Source organism: Manis javanica, chromosome 6 (genome assembly GCF_040802235.1).
Source record: "Manis javanica isolate MJ-LG chromosome 6, MJ_LKY, whole genome shotgun sequence".
Taxonomy (NCBI): domain Eukaryota; kingdom Metazoa; phylum Chordata; class Mammalia; order Pholidota; family Manidae; genus Manis; species Manis javanica.
The window spans coordinates 126,279,048-126,298,501 of record NC_133161.1 but is presented as its reverse complement, the minus strand read 5'-3'; the positions used below and the strand labels follow the sequence as shown (position 1 = coordinate 126,298,501).

At 37.5% G+C, this 19,454-nt stretch overlaps 1 pseudogene; it reads right to left on the bottom strand.

The window, feature by feature from the left end:
• Positions 1 to 9,572: 9,572 nt before the first annotated feature.
• On the bottom strand, positions 9,573 to 18,618 carry LOC140850264 (olfactory receptor 4C11-like; annotated as a pseudogene).
• Between the last annotated feature and the right edge of the window lie 836 nt (positions 18,619 to 19,454).

Genomic DNA, 19,454 nt, shown 5'->3' with positions numbered 1-19,454 from the left:
TGTATATAATTTTAGTATGCCAAACAATATCTCAATGAACCTGTTAAAAATGTGGTAGAGAGTGGAAGCCAAGATGGCAGCATGAGTAAAGCAGCAGAAATCTCCTCCCGAAACCATATATATTTATGAAAATATAACGAAGACAACTCTTCCTAAAATAGAGACCAGAGGACACAGGACAACATCCAGACCACATCCACACCTGTGAGAACCCAGCGCCTCATGAAGCCATTTTGGAGCAGCAGCCCGAGATAGGCCACGCCCACAGCAACAGTGGAGATAAACTCCATTGCAGCCGGGCAGGAATCAGAAACCCCATCTGCATGCAGCTGCCCATCAAAAGCCACTAGAAGTCACTGTTCTACCAGGAGAGGAAGGCCACAAACCAACAAAAGGGAAGTTCTTCCAGCCAACACTCATACCAGCTCTGCAAACTATTTCTATCACGAAGAAAAGGCAAAATCACAGGCAAACGAACATCACAGAAACAACACCAGAGAAGGAGACAGACCTAACCTGTCTTCCTGACAAAGAATTCAAAATAAAAATCATAAACATGATGACAGAGATGGAGAGAAATATGCAAGAGCTAAGGGATGAAGTCCAGAGGGAGATCACGGAAGCCAGGAAGGAGATTACAGAAGTGAAACAAACTCTGGAAGGATTTATAAGCAGAATGGATAAGATGCAAGAGGCCATTGATGGACTAGAAACCAGAGAACAGAAACGCATAGAAGCTGACATAGAGAGAGATAAAAGGATCTCCAGGAATGAAACAATTTTAAGAGAACTGGATGACCAATCCAAAAGGAACAATATCCGTATTATAGAGGTCTCAGAAGAAGAAGAGAGAGAAAAAGGGATACAAAGTCTCTTTGAAGAAATAATTGCTGAAAACTTCCCCAACGGGGGGAGAAAATAATCGAACAGACCACGGAAATACACAGAACTCCCAACAGAAAGGACCCAAGGAGGACAACACCAAGACACATAATAATTAAAATGGCAAGGATCAAGGACAAGGAAAGAGTTGTAAAGGCAGCTAGAGAGGAAAAGGTCACCTATAAAGGAAAACCCATCAGGCGATCATCAGACTTCTCGACAGAAACCTTACAGGCCAGAAGAGAATGGCATGATACATTTAATGCAATGAAACAGAAGGGCCATTAACCAAGGATACTGTATCTAGCATGATTATCATTTAAATATCATGGAGGGATTAAATAATTCCCAGACAAGCAAAAGCTGAGGGAATTTGCCTCCCACAAACCACCTCTACAGGGCATCTTACAGGGACTGCTCTAGATGGGAGCACTCCTAAAAAGAGCACAGAACAAAACACTCAACATATTAAAAATGGAGAAGGAGGAATAAGAAGGGAGAGAAGAAAAGAATCTCCAGACAGTGTATATAACAGCTCAATAAGCGAGCTAAGATAGACAGTAAGATACTAAAGAGGCAAACCTTGAATATTTGTTAACCAGGAATTTAAAACCTACAATGGCAATAAGTACATATCCTTCAATAGTAACCCTAAATGTAAATGGACTTAATGCACCAATCAAAAGACACAGAGTAATAGAATGGAAAAAAAGCAAGACCCATCTATATGCTGCTTACAAGAAACTCACCTCAAACCGAAAGACATGAACAGACTAAAAGTCAAGGGATGGAAAAACATATTTCAGGCAAACAACAGTGAGAAGAAAGCAGAGCTTGCCGTACTAATATCAGAAAAAATAGACTTCAAAACAAAGAAAGTAATAAGAGATAAAGAAGGACACTACATAATAATAAAAGGCTCAGTCCAACAAGAGGATATAACCACTCTAAATATATATGCACCCAACACAGGAGCACCAGCATTTGTGAAACAAATACTAACAGAACTAAAGAGGGAAATAGAATGCAATGCATTCATTTTAGGAGACTTCAACAAACCACTCATCCCAAAGGATAGATCCACCCTGCAGAAAATAGGTAAGGACACACAGGTACTGAACAACACACTAGAACAGATGGACCTAATAGACATCTATAGAACTCTATATCCAAAAGCAACAGGATATACATTCTTCTCAAGTGCACATGGTACATTCTCCAGAATAGAGCACATACTAGCTCACAAAAAGAGCCTCAGTAAATTCCAAAAGATTGAAATTCTACCAATCAATTTTTCAGACCACAAAGGTATAAAACTAGAAATAAATTCTACAAAGAAAACAAAAAGGCTCACAAACACATGGAGGCTTAACAACATGCTTCTAAATAATCAATGGATCAACAAACAAATTAAAATAGAGATCAAGGAATATATGGAAACAAATGACCACAACAACACAAAGCCCCAACTTCTGTGGGACGCAACAAAAGCAGTCTTAAGAGGAAAGTATATAGCAATCCAGGCACACTTGAAGAAGGAAGAACAATCCCAAATGAATAGTCTAGCATCACAATTATCAAAACTGGAAAAAGAAGAAAAAATGAGGCCTAAGTTCAGCAGAAGCAGGGACATATTAAAGATCAGAGAAGAAATAAATAAATTGAAAAGAATAAAATAAAAGCAAAAATCAATGAAACCAAGAGCTGGTTCTTTGAGAAAATACACAAAATAGATAAGCCTCTGGCCAAACTTATTAAAAGAAAAAGAGAATCAACACAAATCAACAGAATCAGAAATGAGAATGGAAAAAATCACGACAGACCCCACAGAAATACAAAGAATTATTAAAGACTACTATGAAAACCTATATGCCAACAAGCTGGAAAACCTAGAAGAAATAGACAACTTCCTAGAAAAATACAACCTTCCAAGACTAACAAAGGAAGAAACACAAAAGTTAAACAACCCAATTACGAGAAAAGAAATTGAAACGGTAATCAAAACACTACCCAAGAACAAAGCACCCGGGCACGACAGATTTACCTCGGAATTTTATCAGACACACAGAGAAGATGTAATACCCATTCTCCTTAAAGTTTTCCAAAAAATAGAAGAGGAGGGAATACTCCCAAACTCATTCTATGAAGTCAATATCACCCTAATACCAAAACCAGGCAAAGACCCCACCAAAGAAGAAAACTAGAGACCAATATCCCTGATGTATGCAGATGCAAAAATACTCAACCAAATATTAGCAAACAGAATTCAAAAATACATCAAAAGGATCATACACTATGACCAAGTGGGATTCATCCCAGGGATGCAAGGATGGCACAACATTTGAAAATCCATCAACATCATCCACCACATCAACAAAAAGAAGGACAAAAACCACATGATCATCTCCATAGATGCTGAAAAAGCATTTGACAAAATTCAACATCCATTCATGATAAAAACTCTCAACAAAATGTGTATAGAGGTCAAGTATCTCAACATAATTAAGGCCATATATGATAAATCCACAGCCAACATTATACTGAACAGTGAGTAGCTGAAAACTTTTCCTCTGAGATCGAGAACAAGACAGGGATGCCCACTCTCCCCACTGTTATTTAACATAGTACTGGAGGTCCTAGTCATGGAAATATGACAAAACAAAGAAATACAAGGAATCCAGATTGGTAAAGAGGAAGTTAAACTGTCACTAATTGCAGATGACATGATATTGTACATAAAAAACCCTAAAGACTCCACTCCAAAACTGCTAGAACTAATATTGGAATACAGCAAAGTTGCAGGATACAAAATTAACACACAGAAATCTGTAGCTTTCCTATACACTAACAATGAACCAATAGAAAGAGAAATCAGGAAAACAATTCCATTCACAATCGCATCAAAAAGAATGAAATACCTAGGAATAAACCTAACCAAAGAAGTGAAAGACCTATACCCTGAAAACTACAAGTCACTCTTAATAGAAATTAAAGGGGACACAAACAAATGGATACTCATCCCATGCTCATGGCTAGGAAGAATTAATATAGTCAATATGGCCATCATGCCCAAAACAATATACAGATTTTATGCAATCCCTATCAAATTACCAGCAACATTCTACAAAGAACTGGATCAAATAGTTCAAAAATTCATATGGAAACACCAAAGACCCCGAATAGCCAAAACAATCCTGAGAAAGAAGAATACAGAAGGGGAATATCACTCCCCAACTTCAAGCTCTACTATAAACCCATAGTAATCAAGGCAATTTGGTACTGGCACAAGAACAGAGCCACAGACCTGTGGAACAGACTAGAGACTCCAGACATTAACCCGAACATATATGGTCAATTAATATTTGATAAAGGAGCCATGGACATACAATGGGGAAATGACAGTCTCTTCAACAGATGGTGCTGGCAAAACTGGACAGCTACATGTAGGAGAATGAAACTGGACCATTGTCTAACCCCATACACAAAAGTAAATTCAAAACGTATCAAAGACCTGTATGTATGTATGTTATGAAATCTTAAAACTTTTAAAAAAGAAAATAGGCAAAAACCTCTTAGACATAAACATGAGTGACCTCTTCTTGAGCATATCTCCCCGGGCAAGGAAAACAACAGCACAAATGTACAAGTGGGACTATATTAAGCTGAAAAGCTTCTGTACAGCCAAAGACACCATCAATAGAACAAAATGGTACCCTACAGTATGGGAGAATATATTTGTAAATGACAGATCTGATAAAGGCTTGACATCCAAAATATATAAAGAGCTCACCCACCTCAACAAACAAAAAACAAATAATCCAATTAAAATATGGGCAGAGGCAGTGAACAGACAGTTCTCCAAAAAAAGAAATACAGATGACCAACAGACACATGAAAAGATGCTCCACATCGCTAATTATCAGCGAAATGCAAATGAAAACCACAGTGTGGTATCACCTCACACCAGTAAGGATGGCTACCATCCAATAGAGAAACAACAACAAATCTTGGCGAGGTTGTGGAGAAAGGGAACCCTCCTACACTGCTGGTGGAAATGTAAATTAGTTCAAGCATTGTGGAAAGTAGCATGCAGGTTCCTCAAAATGCTCAAAATAGACTTACCATTTGACCCAGGAATTCCACTCCTAGGAATTTACCCTAAGAACGCAGCACTCAAGTTTGAAAAAGACAGATGTACCCGTATGTTTATCACAGCAGTATTTACAATAGCCAAGAATTGGAAGCAGCTGGTGTCCATCAGTAGATGAATGGATGAAGAATAAGTGGTACATATACACAATAGAATATTACTCAGCCATAAGAAGAAAACAAATCCTACCATTTGCAACAACATGGATTTAGCTAGAAGGTATTATGCTTAGTGAAATAAGCCAAGCAGAGAAAGAGAAATACCAAATGATTTCACTCATCTGTGGAGTATAAGAACAAAGGAAAAACTGAAGGAACAAAACAGCAGCAGAATCACAGAACCCAAGAATGGACTAACAGGTACCAAAGGGAAAAGGGCTGGGGAGGATGGGTGGGTAGGGAGGGATAAGGGAGGAACAAGAAAGGGGCTATTAAGATTAGCATGCATGGAGGGGGTGGGAGAAAGGGGAGGTCTGTACAACACAGAGAAGACAAGTAGTGATTCTACAACATTTTGCTATGCTGATGGACAGTGACTGTAAAGGGGTTTGTGGGGGGTCCTGGTATAGGGGAGAGCCTAGTGAACATAATATTCTTCATGTAATTGTAGATTAAGAATAACAAAAAAAAAGAAAGAAAAGTGGGATTACTCCCTAATAGGATAAAACTAACTGTAAAACAATGATTAAAGCATGCTTTAAATATCCTTAATTTTGATCATTTAAAGGGTGTCAGATGATCAGCTATGGAAGTACATTTTTGTGATAATATTCCTTTCTCTTAAAAAAAAAAAAAGCAGTTCCTGTGTGGTGATCTCCAATAAATTCTTCACAATGATATAAAGGGCATATCAAAGGGTGGGCAAAGGGTTTCGGGTTTGTTTGTGCTTATACAGAGGATCAAAGCCTAATTTGGCTACCTAGAAAACGAATTAAGATACGATATGAAGAAGAACTTCCAACATCAACATTCTCTGGAAGAGTCATTCCAGAAGATGATAATCAAAAAACTTCAACAAAGATCCTGGTGCTGTTGCAGTTGTAGCTGCATTCATCCCACTGGTTCCTGGACTTGCCATTGGAATGAAGAAGGAGATATCTAAGCTGGCCTGTGCATACAGTAAAACAACAAATTTGACTGTATCTATACTGTCATAAGTCAACCAAGAATTAGGAAAAGTGCAAGTTGCAGCGCTCCAAAATCTTGCGACTACAGACTATCTACTGTTAAAAGAACATATGGGATGTCAACAGTTCCCAGGAATGGGTTGTTTTAATTTGTCTGATTTTTCTCAAACTATTCAAATTCAGTTAGACAATATCTATCATATCACTGATAAGTTTTCACAAATGCCTAGGGTGCCTAACTGGTTTTCTTGGTTTCACTGGAGATGGCTGGTAATTGTAGGTCTGCTTTGGTTATGTAGCTGTATTCCTATTATGTTAATGTGTGTGTGCAATTTAATTAGTAGTTTAAAACCTATGCATGCTTATGTTACTCTACAAGAAGATATGTCAAAGAAACAATCAATCTTCCCATGTTTTCTTCCGTCTGCTACTTCTATAGATTTTCTTCTTCCTTCCTAATTACAATCTTAAGTAGAATTCGTGTCTCATATTGAAAATTACCGAGTATCATAATTCTTCCAAGTGGTAAAGATACCTAAAGACAAATGCTGGACATAAAAGCCACAGGGCATAAATCTGCAAAGAAGTAAAAAGCTAAACTTTTCAAACAGTATTGTTTCTCTCTCACTTACCAATTTTACATTTCCCTGTATGGCCCCGGAAGATGACTGCTTAGCCAGAGACCGGTAAGATTCCTCAAGGGAGGTACAACCTAAGACAAGCACAGTCACAGGGGCCATCTAGTGAGAAATTGGGGATCAACAGAGGTGAGGCTTAGAACCTTACCCCCCTAGTTTTGAGAGAAATCTTCTGCATCCACGGATGTTTTGTTGCCCTTGTCTAGCTTGGATTAATACTTAGTCTATAGGCACACACCTGATCATCTACATTTGCCCTCTTACAGCACTAAAGTATGTTTTCTACCTTTATCTTGCATCTACCTACCACTTCAGCATTTTTTTAAACATAATAGTAATAATAATAATAATAATAATAATAATAATAATAATAACAATAATGGAGAAATGTGGGATTCCCACATAAATCAAGTATAAAAATCAAACGAATATTCATATTTGACCTGATTGTTTATAGTTCATAATGTGTGAACAAAAGCGAAAGTTTCTACGATGACTGCCCTTGCACTGTTCACCATGAAAGAACTTATTCATTATGCTTCAGAAGATTGGAGACTGTTGAGAATTAGCTTGGGGTTGATTAATGATTGTGCATTGATCCCCTATACAGAATTTTATTGTTGTTAACAACCATTTGATCAATAAATATGAGAGATGCCCTCTCAAAAAAATAAATACAATAAAAATGTGGTGGAGTCTCTGTTTGGATGCAATGACCCCAGGGGTCATACTCTTTGTCATTATATTATGATGACTGAATCAACTTCTTAATGTCTCGTGTGTTTTCAGCCATTTAAAAAGATCTTTTAAATAAGGCATATTGTAGGATACAGGTATTTGTTACTGACTTGGGAGACACAGAAAAGTGGTTTGAAACCTTACTTCTGGTATTTCTTAGCAGAACAAACTCAATATATTGGTGTACTTTTCTGAAATCCAGATTTTTCATCTAGAAATTTTGAATAGAAATATATAACTTTGTACTATTTTTATGAGACACAAATATGTTAAAACCAAAAAAAGCATTGAACACATATCAGACACTGCTTGTTCCTTCATCTTAGAGGAGTCACTTTTGAGACTTGGTCTTCACTTCCATTGCATGGATATAGCATCCCAGAAATTTTAAAACTTTTATTTCATTATCACAGTTATAGTTTGACTCCAAGTACTTTTGACCCACATAAAACCTGAGTTTTCTTCTAATTCCATTATCTTAACATTATTTTTTAACTTACATATAGGCTTACTTTAATTTCTCTTAGATGTCTTACCTTCATTCATCTGAAAATCAAATTACCATGAACACCTATAGTGTGTGTGTACATGTACTGGTATTATAGAGATGTAGATTAGATAAATTTGTGATGGATCATGACATTTTCATTCTGTGGTAATTATATATTCCTCCTCATGAATGACATGCTGGGACACCAGGACAGACACTAAGATTCATAATGTCCCAGAAAATGAAAATAAGTTAAAACACAGTATATGTGTTATTCTACTGAATTTATTTTAAAAGATTCTTTATTAGGAGGACAACATTGGTAGTGACAAGGTTTTGCAATTAAATAAAGAACAACAGCATTAAAAATAAAATGGAATCTTACAACAATTACTAAGGAGGTGGTACGTTTTAATACACTGAAATAGATGAATATTAAACGTACATGATGTAACTCCCAGCATGCACATCCAAGGTACAGCTGTAAATCTGCTCTGCTGGCCCTGGGCACCAAAGTTCTATTGGCAGTTCTAACATGTCAAAATTCTATCAGTAATTCTAACAATTCTAAGAAAGCCTTTATTAGGAAAGCACAGATAGAGTAAGAAAGTGGCAATCATGGGCTTAAATAGTGGATTCTCTCTAACACCACTAACTAAAGGCAAGTGTAGTGAATACTACCTGACATTCCTTCATTTCACTGACATACTCCAACTTCACATAAAGTAACACCATCTTTTTTTTTCATCAAACCAGGTTCTTTCCAAGTACCTTTGCGTGCTTCAATCCCAAAAACATAAATTGTATCTCTGGTGTATTTTTAATTTTTATTTCATTTTGAAAACACACTTTTTTTTACTTTGTTGTTTCTTGGGGTTATAGAAGTCTATTATCATAGCCCCTATTCACCAATCACACAAGTAACTGAATATTTCAAGGCCTTTGTAACACTACATCTTAAAAATCCCATATATAATGTCTCAGTTATCTAATAGCCAAATAAAACAATAAGTAATATTTTATTAGAATATAATTACATTAAATATATACATATAAAAAATTTTTTGATTTACATATGGAACTTTTCAAAGCTAAACTAACGATGTAATAAAGCTAACTTCCTGATACACAAAATTAGTTCCTTTGCTTTGAAGTGTTCAAGAGAAAGCAGGATACCTAATTTGAAATATGCTCTGGAGGACTTACCAATCATAGAGAACAAGCTACATGCTGTTTAAGGATCCTCACATGTTTGAACAGATGTGATTATACATATATATGTCTTTCTTCTTATCAAACTAGACTGACTACTGTGTTGTGAGATTATTTCACAATCAGCAATGCCAGAATTGAATGCTCAGAAAAAGAAAGAGTCAGGATGAGGATGTTTGGAAAGCCACTAGTTTGTGGACAGAACAGAGAAAGGCAAGGAAATCACATGCATTATATTTGAGTGCATGGAGGAGTCAGGCTACACACTATGACACTGATATCTGTAGAGACCCAGTTAAACCGCGACACAAAAAGTATTCATCCAAGGCCCTCAATTCATCTTTTGCTTTCAGAGCTAATTTTGATATGCCACAGCCTTCTCATGGCATTTTTCACTTCTGCATTCCTCAGTGTGTAGATGAGGGGTTGAGGAAAGGTGTCCCAATAGTATAAAATACATGGACACCATCTTGTCCATGGGGATAGTGGTTGGGGGATGTGTATAAATGAATATACACGGACCAAAGAATAAGACGACTACAGTGATGTGGGAAGTGCAAGTGGAGAGAGCTTTTTTCCTCCCTTCTGCACTGTGGTTGCGCAGAGAATGTAAGATGACAATGTATGAGATCATCAGAATCACAAAACTGAATGAGCAAAGGGCCCCACTATTAGACACCACCAGCAGGTTGATCACATAAATGTCCATGCATGCAAGCTTCAACAAGGGCTGCATATCACAGCAATAATGATCAATCAAATTGGGTCCTCAGAAAGGCCAGGATAATCTGAGCCATAGAATGTATAAAAGACCCAGTCCATGCAAGAACAATCAGAATGATGCAGACCTGCTGACTCATGATGGTTGTGTACCGCAAGGGCTTGCAGATGGCCACATAGCGGTCAACAGCCATGAGGATGAGGACAAAGATTTCCATGGAACCAAATAAATGTAGTGCAAAAATTTGAGTCATGCAGCCATTATAAGGTATGATTTTCTTTGCAGAGAGAGCATCCACAATGAGTCTAGGGGCTGTGGAAGTTGAAAAGCAGGTATCAACTAGGGACAAATAAAAGAGGAAGAAGTACATGGGGTTCCCAAGTGTTCGGCTGGACTTGATGGTCATGATAATAAGTAAATTCCCCACTGCAGTTCCCACATAGAAAATAAAGAAGATTAAAAGACCATTTTCTGCCTCATAGAATCCTGTGTCAGTCCCAAAAGTATGAATTCAGTTACGCTGTTATTTTGCTGTATTGTTTAGCCCACGTAGTGAAAGCACAGCTTAGAAATAATCTGCAAAGGAGAAATTTTAAAAATTATAAAATCAATAAAACATTTGGAAGTCAAATACATGTGCTTGGTTGCTTATAAAAGCGTAATCACTTACAGGCTGTGTACTGTTTTTATCTGAATAAAATGTCATCCATAATACTTACTTGATCCTTTTACCTGATTCTTTATGAAAATATTGAAGTAGAAATGGACAAATAATGAAAAATTAATGATGGTTCACATATAATAATCACTAACTGAGATAATTTGGCATAAGTGAATAACTTCTTCAGCTGAATGCTGTCTTCAGTTTTCATCACGGACTTACCGATATTTAGAGCGGCATATGCTGTAGAAGCAGAGGGAAGTTTTGCATGATTTACTCAGTGTGCTCTTTACATTCCTTGAACCAAGTCCAGTTATAAAATACTCTTAAAAATATGTAAATATGAAAGAATGATTATCTAAATTCAGAGTCTTTCTTAATAAACCTAAACACATTCACACACACACACGTGATGGGGGTAGGTGTAGAGAAAGAGACAATAAAAATGAAATTTTTGCAACGAACACCCAGGCAGTTGGCCCAGTTCATTATGAAACTGAAATGTGCTGTTTTGAGTATGCATGTTTCTTTCGTTTTTATCTCTCATACCTTTCTAGTTGTTCAGGCTTAAATTCAGCTGAATTAAACTTTGCACTTTTTTACTCTATGTTGTCTAAAGTTAAATCTTTCCCCTATTCATTGTTTTTCTGAGTCTTTCAACATGTATTATTAATTAGTCAATGAGACCAAAAGGAAGGAAAGAAAAGGAGAAAATTTGCTGTAAATCAAAATATTCTTTAAAATTTCTGGTTTACTGTTAAGGACCAGGAACTGAGAAACGAGCTCTGGAAGCTCTAAATCACCTCTGAAACTTCGAGTAGAATATTTGTGATATGTATCTTGAACATTCTATAGTCTGATTTCAAGTAAGAAGTGATAGAAATAAAAAGGGAATTAATATTTGTTAATGTCTAACTCTGTGTCAACTGGTGGACATATTGTATATGTACCTTTCTATTCCCCAAATAGTAGAATAGTCCATAACAAATTATTAAGTGCCTAATTGGTAAAATACATTTACAACTTGCATGCCAGATAAAAGCATAATTTTGAATTCTCAATGGATTTCACTCTTCAATCTTAAATACACAAAAAAAATGAATAATCAGCAAAAGAACCAATTATAAATTACCTGCTCCTTATAAAATATAATTGAACATATAGAAAGATGTTCCATTTCATTCCTAGCTAAATAGCTTCAAATTAAATTTCCAATTAGATTATCATTTTCACCTATGTTGAATAGAGTAATCTTTACAATAAAAGATTGTCGGCATATAGTGCTGACAGATTGTGGCAATAGTCAATTCCACACATTACTGGTAACAGTTTAAGTGGGTGCAATTTCTTAGGGAGTGATTTTCAACACATATAATATCATAACTGCATGGATGTTGATCCAGTGATTCCATTTTCTACAGATAAACTCGCTACAAGGACAGAGAAAATTATTACAACTCTTTCCATGACAGCAAAGATGGAAAAGAACTTAAAACCCAACTGAAGGGTGCTGAATGACTCAGGCATTGTACTGCCATTCATGCCACCCACTGATAAAGTTACTGATGAAAACATAGCAGACATATATGAAATGGTCCTGAAAATGTATTCTAAAATGAAAAATAAGAGAACAGAATGTCTGCTTAGGATGGTAAGCTTTAATTAAAAGCAGGATAATACACACACAATTATATAAATGAAATGTATTTAGAAAAGTACCAAAAAGCTTATACTTGCACTGTGTGAAGAAGCTGCGTTCTTTGCATTAGAGATGTGAGCAATAATTAATTGTCGAAATGTGTGCATATGTCACGTTTCATAATACATGACTATCATGGTGATCAGTGCTGCACTGGAAAGCACAGCATTTAACATCTTATCCTAAGAGACGGTTTATTATTCGCACTGCCATCAAACTTCCTTGTGGTATAAGCAGGAAGAGCAGAAATATTTTTAAGGCAGTAATAAGACCCAAATGTTCAAAACAGTAAGTCAACTCTAGAGGTAGTTCTGGAACTCAGTGCTTTTCAATCACATCATACACCACCACACTACCTTTAACCACACGTTTGCTGGCTTTTGGATGTTCCCAAATGTGTTCTTGTTAGAGCTGTCCAACAGACAAATGAAAATTTATTGGTTAGTCATAGCAATTAAGAATATTAAATAAAAAATAATCTAAACCTGCATGTGTATGTCTAGATATATAGATATATAGAGGGATATGTACATATGTACGATTCACATGATTTATATACCTATATAAAGTATATGTATATATTATGTGCATTATATGTATCTCTTTATGTATATAGATACATAGAGATACACATATAAATATACACATATTTTAGACATAAACAAAATGTCATATTTTAGAAAGAAGCAAGATAAAGATGAGACTTTTTGCCAATAAATAATGAATTTCATCAACTAGGTGAAAGTAGATGGTTAAGAAATATTTGTTGAATGAAGAAAAGAATTAAGAAAACATCCCATAGGTACAATTAGATCTTCTTCCACACTATTCCACATTCAGTTGCCATTGAGAAAAAGGGTAGCCTGCATTCTGCTGTATCCACATCAAAATCATCTCCAGGGAGCATTTACAGGAACACCCAAACTTGTATTTTTTCTGAATGCTCGACTCCAATAGCCCTTACCTAGTAGTTACCATTTCCATCAGGAGCTGCTGCGCACACCTTTTATTTCCATCATCTCACTGTAGAATGTAAGGCGCTCCTAGAAATGTCCTAAACATTCCATCCTTCCACCGATGCGTTGTGTGTATGAGATACTTACAGTGGCATTGATCAGACTCATCTTCCAAGTAAGAAATACAACTAGCTTAATCTCCAATTCAAATCTTACCAGATTTGGTAAGAGTTTAGGCAGAGATGAGGATGTTCAGTTGCCCTCATTTCTTCCCAAGGTACCGTAGACACCCTCTGCTCAAATTACATAAAGAGGTGCTTCTAAAACTCCACCTGATAATCTGGAACCAGGGTATCTTTGATCTCACTAAGAGACAGGGTTCTCCCCTACACGCCAGATTTCAGGCTAAGCTGTTTCTATTCACCTTAGACTTTCTGAAATCCACTCTCCAACAGCATTTTGACTGGGAAATGCTTTACTTTTGCTTTCCCTGGAGGAATATTTAAATATGAATGATGCAAAATAACAGAGTCTGCGGAAGTCATTCCCTAGCATCTCTTCCCTTCCTAATTAAGAAACATGAACCTGATGTGATAAAGAATTTAATTTCCAATATGTATTATGACATCATGGAAGAAAGATGGCCTATTCTTTAAATTACACAAATGTTCATATGGGCCATAAATGACATCTTTTAACTTAAAAAAAACTAATGATTACCTAGTGCCCAGGACTTGATTTCCCATGCTTTCTCCAATAAAATGAGATAGGGTTTCTTGAAGAAATGGCTGATTCTAGGTTTGGGACAGGGAATGTACCAGAGGAACTAGAGCGTATTGTAATGCTAGACAGTAAGGAAGTGCTAACACGCACACACTCATACACAAACACGTACTCACACCATGATGAGGACATGTCAAAGGGACACAAAAGCCTGTAAAAGGGGCCCTAGTGCCCAAAGCTGGAAAAAAAACTGAGCATCAAAATAACACAAAATTTAAACATAACCCAAAGTATAAGATAAGTATTTATGAGCTAAAATGATATAAATATTTCAATAAATAACTAGATAGAGAAGGATAGGCAAAATAATTCGAAATGATTATGTAGAAATTCTGCCCTCAAAGTCTCCAACTCTGTTAAGTGTGGGTTGTGTACATAGTGAATTCCTTCCAAAAGGCACATGTGGAGTGGGGAGGGCGGGACTTCAGAAAGGGGACATGTGACAAATATTGCTTCAGCCAGGTGATCAAGTTTAACAGCAACAGTGATAAGTCACATTGAGATTAGATTCCCTCGATACGATGTGATGAAACGAGCCTTTTACCGCTGTAATCTTTCTCCCAATAATCCACAACCCATAATCTTGAGTGAAATATCAGACAAACTCAACTGAGAGCCTTTGTACAAAATGTCTATTTTTCCTCAAAATGCGAAGGTCATCACTAATAAGGAAAATTAGAAACTGTCACTGTCTACATTTTTTGGATGTAAACGGATTTATTTTGTCTTTGTATTTTTTTTTCAACTGTTTCCTCACTTTCGTAGCAAATGAAAAAAAGAACACAACGAAATCGAACAACTCAACGAAACTTTCACCGAGTTGGGGCGTCTCCTGCGCAGAGCGCTCAGCAGGAGCAGGCATGGGAGCACGGGGTGCCCGCTGGAGGCCAGGGGCGGACTGGGGGCTGCAGGGGCCTGCGCGCCGGCCTCCCCGCCCTTCTCCCGCCTAGTCCAAAGAGCCACCGTGCTTTGAAAAAGATTCCATGAACAAAACGAAACATAATTTCAATTGAAATAAAAAAACTTTCTTCACCCGCCCCCGTGCTAGGAGGTTCAGGCCAAAACCTCCTCCTAAAAAAAAGTGTTTTTTACCACTAGAAATGCTGTGCATTACTTTTTTTTTCCCCTTTCGCTTCTTTTGAAGGTTAAAAGAAGATATGTTTCCCCAGGAGTCATACATAGATCTAGTGCATAAAGAAATAGCAGCACTGGAGTCCGGGCCAGCCCCCTCCCCCATAGGGAACAGCGCGGCACCGGGACTGGACACCTGTTATCTACCATAACATGACAACTTCTCTAATGTGGTATCCTGGACCAGGAGAAAAGAAAATTAGTCGAGACTAATTTGTTAGCAATCTGGTTAAATATGGATTTTAGTTAAAAGTAATTTATTAAAAAATAACTTACTAACATTGACTGATTTATTTTGACAAATGCTAATATATTTTGACAACATGCTAATATATGATGATGATAAGGGAAAGTGAGTGTGGAGTTTATGGAAACTATTAGTTTTACAACTTCCTGTAAATATAACCCTGTTATCTACCATGAACTTTATTAAAAATGAACGGCATGTTTCATTTAACACATTCTCAAATTGAATCTGTCTTGTAGCAGGTGAGAAACTCCTTCCTTTTCCGCACTGAGTGATGCTCCCTATCAGGCCACATTCTCTTTATCCACTTATGTGCTGATGGACACTAGGGTTGCTTCGCATTTTGGCAGTTGTTAATAATGTGCCAGAAACGTGAATGTACAAGTATGTCTTCTTTCCCTGTTTCAGTTCTTTTGATATATACAGAAATCTTTCTTGCTGGATCTAATGGTCATTTTATTTCTAACTTTTTGGGGAATGGCATACTGTCTTCCAAACAGGCTTCCCCATTTTACATTTTCATGGACAGAGCACAAGTGTGTGTACTTTCGTTGGGCATCTTTTCAAATTTTCATTTCCATTTATATATATTCTCTGCCTACTTTTTATTCATGTTGTCACTGACTTGTAGGAATTCCTCGTATGTTCTGGATAATGGCTCCTTACCAGATAAACATTTACAAGTGTTTCTTCTACAATATGAATCATTTTTCCCTCTCTTAATTGTGGTTTTTGATGCATAGGTTTTAATTTCAACGTAGTCCAATTTATCTATTTTTTTCTTCTGTAGCCTGTGTCTTTGATGCCATATTCAAGAAATTATCTGATGTCCTGAAGGTTTCCATTTTCTCCTATTTTATAATTTTAGTTGTTATATTAAGGTGTTTGATTCATTTTGAGTTATTTTGTATGTAATGTAACTTAAGGTCAACCTTTATTCTTTTACATGGGAATATCAAGTTTTCCCATCACCATTTATTGAAAAAAACTGTCCTTTCCTGATTGGATATTCTTGGTACCCCTGTAGAAAGTCATTTGTCCAAAAATAATAGTATATTTCTTGGCTTTCTGAAATATTCCAGTCACCTAGACAGCTGTCTTTATGCCAGTATCACACTGTTTTGAAAATGATAGCTTCACAGTAAGTTTTGAAATCAGAAAGTATGGCCCCTCTACTTCGCTATTCTCAAGACGTTTTTGTCTATAGGGTCCCTTGGGATTCCATGTGAAATTTTTAGATTCTTCTGTATCTTCAAAAACCACCATGGAGTTTTGGTAAGGAATATATTGAATCTGTATTAGGTATTGAATCTCTATTTTGGTATTATTGACATCTAAACAATATGTCTTCTAATCCACAAAAACATGATATATTTAAGAACACACATATGTTTGTACATGTATATTTATACATGTATTGAAAAGATTTATTATAAATGGTAGACTCTTGTGTTTATGTCACTTGACAAGTGCAAAATCTTTACAGCCAATGTCTCATTTTGACTTGAAAGACCAAGAACTGCTGTAAACCATAGCATCCACTGTCCCGATTCAGGTCCATAGGCAGGAAGCTGCTGGAGAATCCAGAAGAGTTCACGTGCCCGTGTGCAGACTGTGAGACAGAAAGAACTGGTGTTTCAGCCCTCAGGCTCCCAGGCAGGAGAATTCGCTCTTACTCAGAGGAGTCAGCCTTTTGTAATTTTCAGGCTTTCAGTTGATTAGATGAGGACACCTACATTAGTGAGGGCAATCTACCTTGCAGTGCACCAGTTCAGATGCTGATACCATGTAGGCAAACCTCACAGTCACAACCCCAAACATATGCAAGCAAATATTTGTGCACACTGTGGCCCAGTTAAATGAACACATAAAATTAGCCATCATAAGTCCATGGCTTCAACTTAGCATCTAGATACATCTCCTTACAGTGTACTTAATCTCCAAATAAAGCCATTACTGAGGTCATAATTTGAGCTAACATCATACAGCTGCCCTGTGTACAACTGAAAATTCATGAACCCAGCCCAGAAGGGAAGGTGTTGTCTTTGGGTTGTTTGCTCTTCTTCTTAATATCCTGTAACTTAAATACTGTGTTAGTAAATTGAAAATAATAAAATACTGTGGTGGAAAGTCAAGATTCTTACATTAAATAATAAGGTAATAAGAGAGGGAAGAAAATAAAGATATTGGCTTTATGTATATATTCAGATATATAAATATACAATAGAAGGAGGACAAACAACAATTATCGACTTGGTTTTGTAAGTGGTCACATGGTTACAGATGTTTTTTCTGTTACTAGTTTGTGTTCAGTGAGCCCTCAGCAAACTCCAAAGCTGGTCATGGCTCTTCACCTGGTGGGGTGGCACAGATCTTTACTGCTGAAAGGTCTGGGCCATTAGTGGCTCTGCCTGTTTTGGCTTGTTGTGGTTTTCCATTGCCCTTAATCACCAGTAAGACTTGAGTACGTTTCCAGTACCAGTTCAGATGCTGACACCATCTAAGCAAACCTCACAGTCACAACCCCAAACATATGCAAGCAAATATTTGTGTACACTGTGGCCCACTGAAATGAACACATAAAATTAGCCATCATAAGTCCATTGCTTCAACTTAGCATCTAGATACATCTCCTTAAAGTGTACTTAATTTTTCTGCCTATTTCTCTTCTAAGAGCACCATGATAAACTAGCAACACTGTTAGTCCACTGCTGTTGATTATTCTGATAGCTGCTTTCACTCTGCTGCCCCTTATGGAAGCCATGCCCCACCTTGCTTTGGAGGGTTGATTGGCACCACATGGCCACTGCTACTTGGGATCAAATGACTGGCATCTCTTTTAGATTTCCCAATCCAGTGACCATACATCCCACCAGAGAGGTCTGGCCTACAGAAAACAGTGATCACAGAGCTTCTCAAGTATGCTGGGGCTCCCCCTACACATTCATTTCTTACCGTTATGATGAAAGGGATGACTTCTGGACCTCCCTGTGTGGTTAAGCAGATCTTAAATGGCAAATCCATTCTAACTTTCCACTCTCCCTAGGCCTTTGAACCTCTTCCTCTACATTATACCAAGGGAGGTCTGGCACTTCCAATTTGCTTACTGTCGGCCACCTTTTGGTTCATGTTTTAGCCACCAACCAGACAAGCTGTTAGACCTTTCTGGACTTCCCAGCTGCATAATTAAGTAAAAACAAATACCATATGAATTTACTTATTTGTGGAATATAAAGACAAAGCAAAACAGAATGAACAAAACAGCAGTAGACTCAGAGACACTGAGAAGACTATTGGTTACCAAGGGGGACAGGTTAGGGTACGTTGAGGGAGGGACTGTGATGGGGATAAAGGGGCACAAAAATTCTCAGTCATAATATAAGTTGGTCAATGGATGGTAGAAGAAAGGATACAGTCCTGACTGGAGCCTGGAGTCTGGCTTCAGCCTGGAGCTAGGGAAGCTCTGGGCTACTCACTGGAATCTAGACCTGGTTCCACCTTGAGGCAAAGGGAACAGCCCGCTTTAACCCCCATTCCATTCATTCATTAGTCAGCAGTGGGTTCTGTGATAATGGGCCTTCCCTCCCAGGTGAGGCAGCTCCAGCTTTCTCTAGTGCAGGTGGACAGGGAAGAATGGGGCTCCGGCTCTCAGCAGCCCAGCACAGCGGCTAGAGTGCAGGTGCGCTGGCCTGTGATGGGGCCTGGGGCTGGGAGCAGCAGGGTCCACCAAACACTGCCTCCTCATGGGCACTGCCAGAGTCCAGGCCTCCCTCCTTTCACACCCATAGCATTGCAGTAACCTCCTAACTGCTCTCCATCTCCCAGTCTTGGCCCCTTCAGCCCATTTCCACTTTAATAACCCATAAATTATTGTTCTAAACTCAAACCATATGCACTACTCACTTGCTTTAAAGACTTTGCAGGGGACGGAGCCAGGATGGTGGCGTGAGTAGAGCAGCAGAAATCTCCTCCCAAAACCACATATATCTATGAAAATATAACAAAGACAACCCTTCCTAA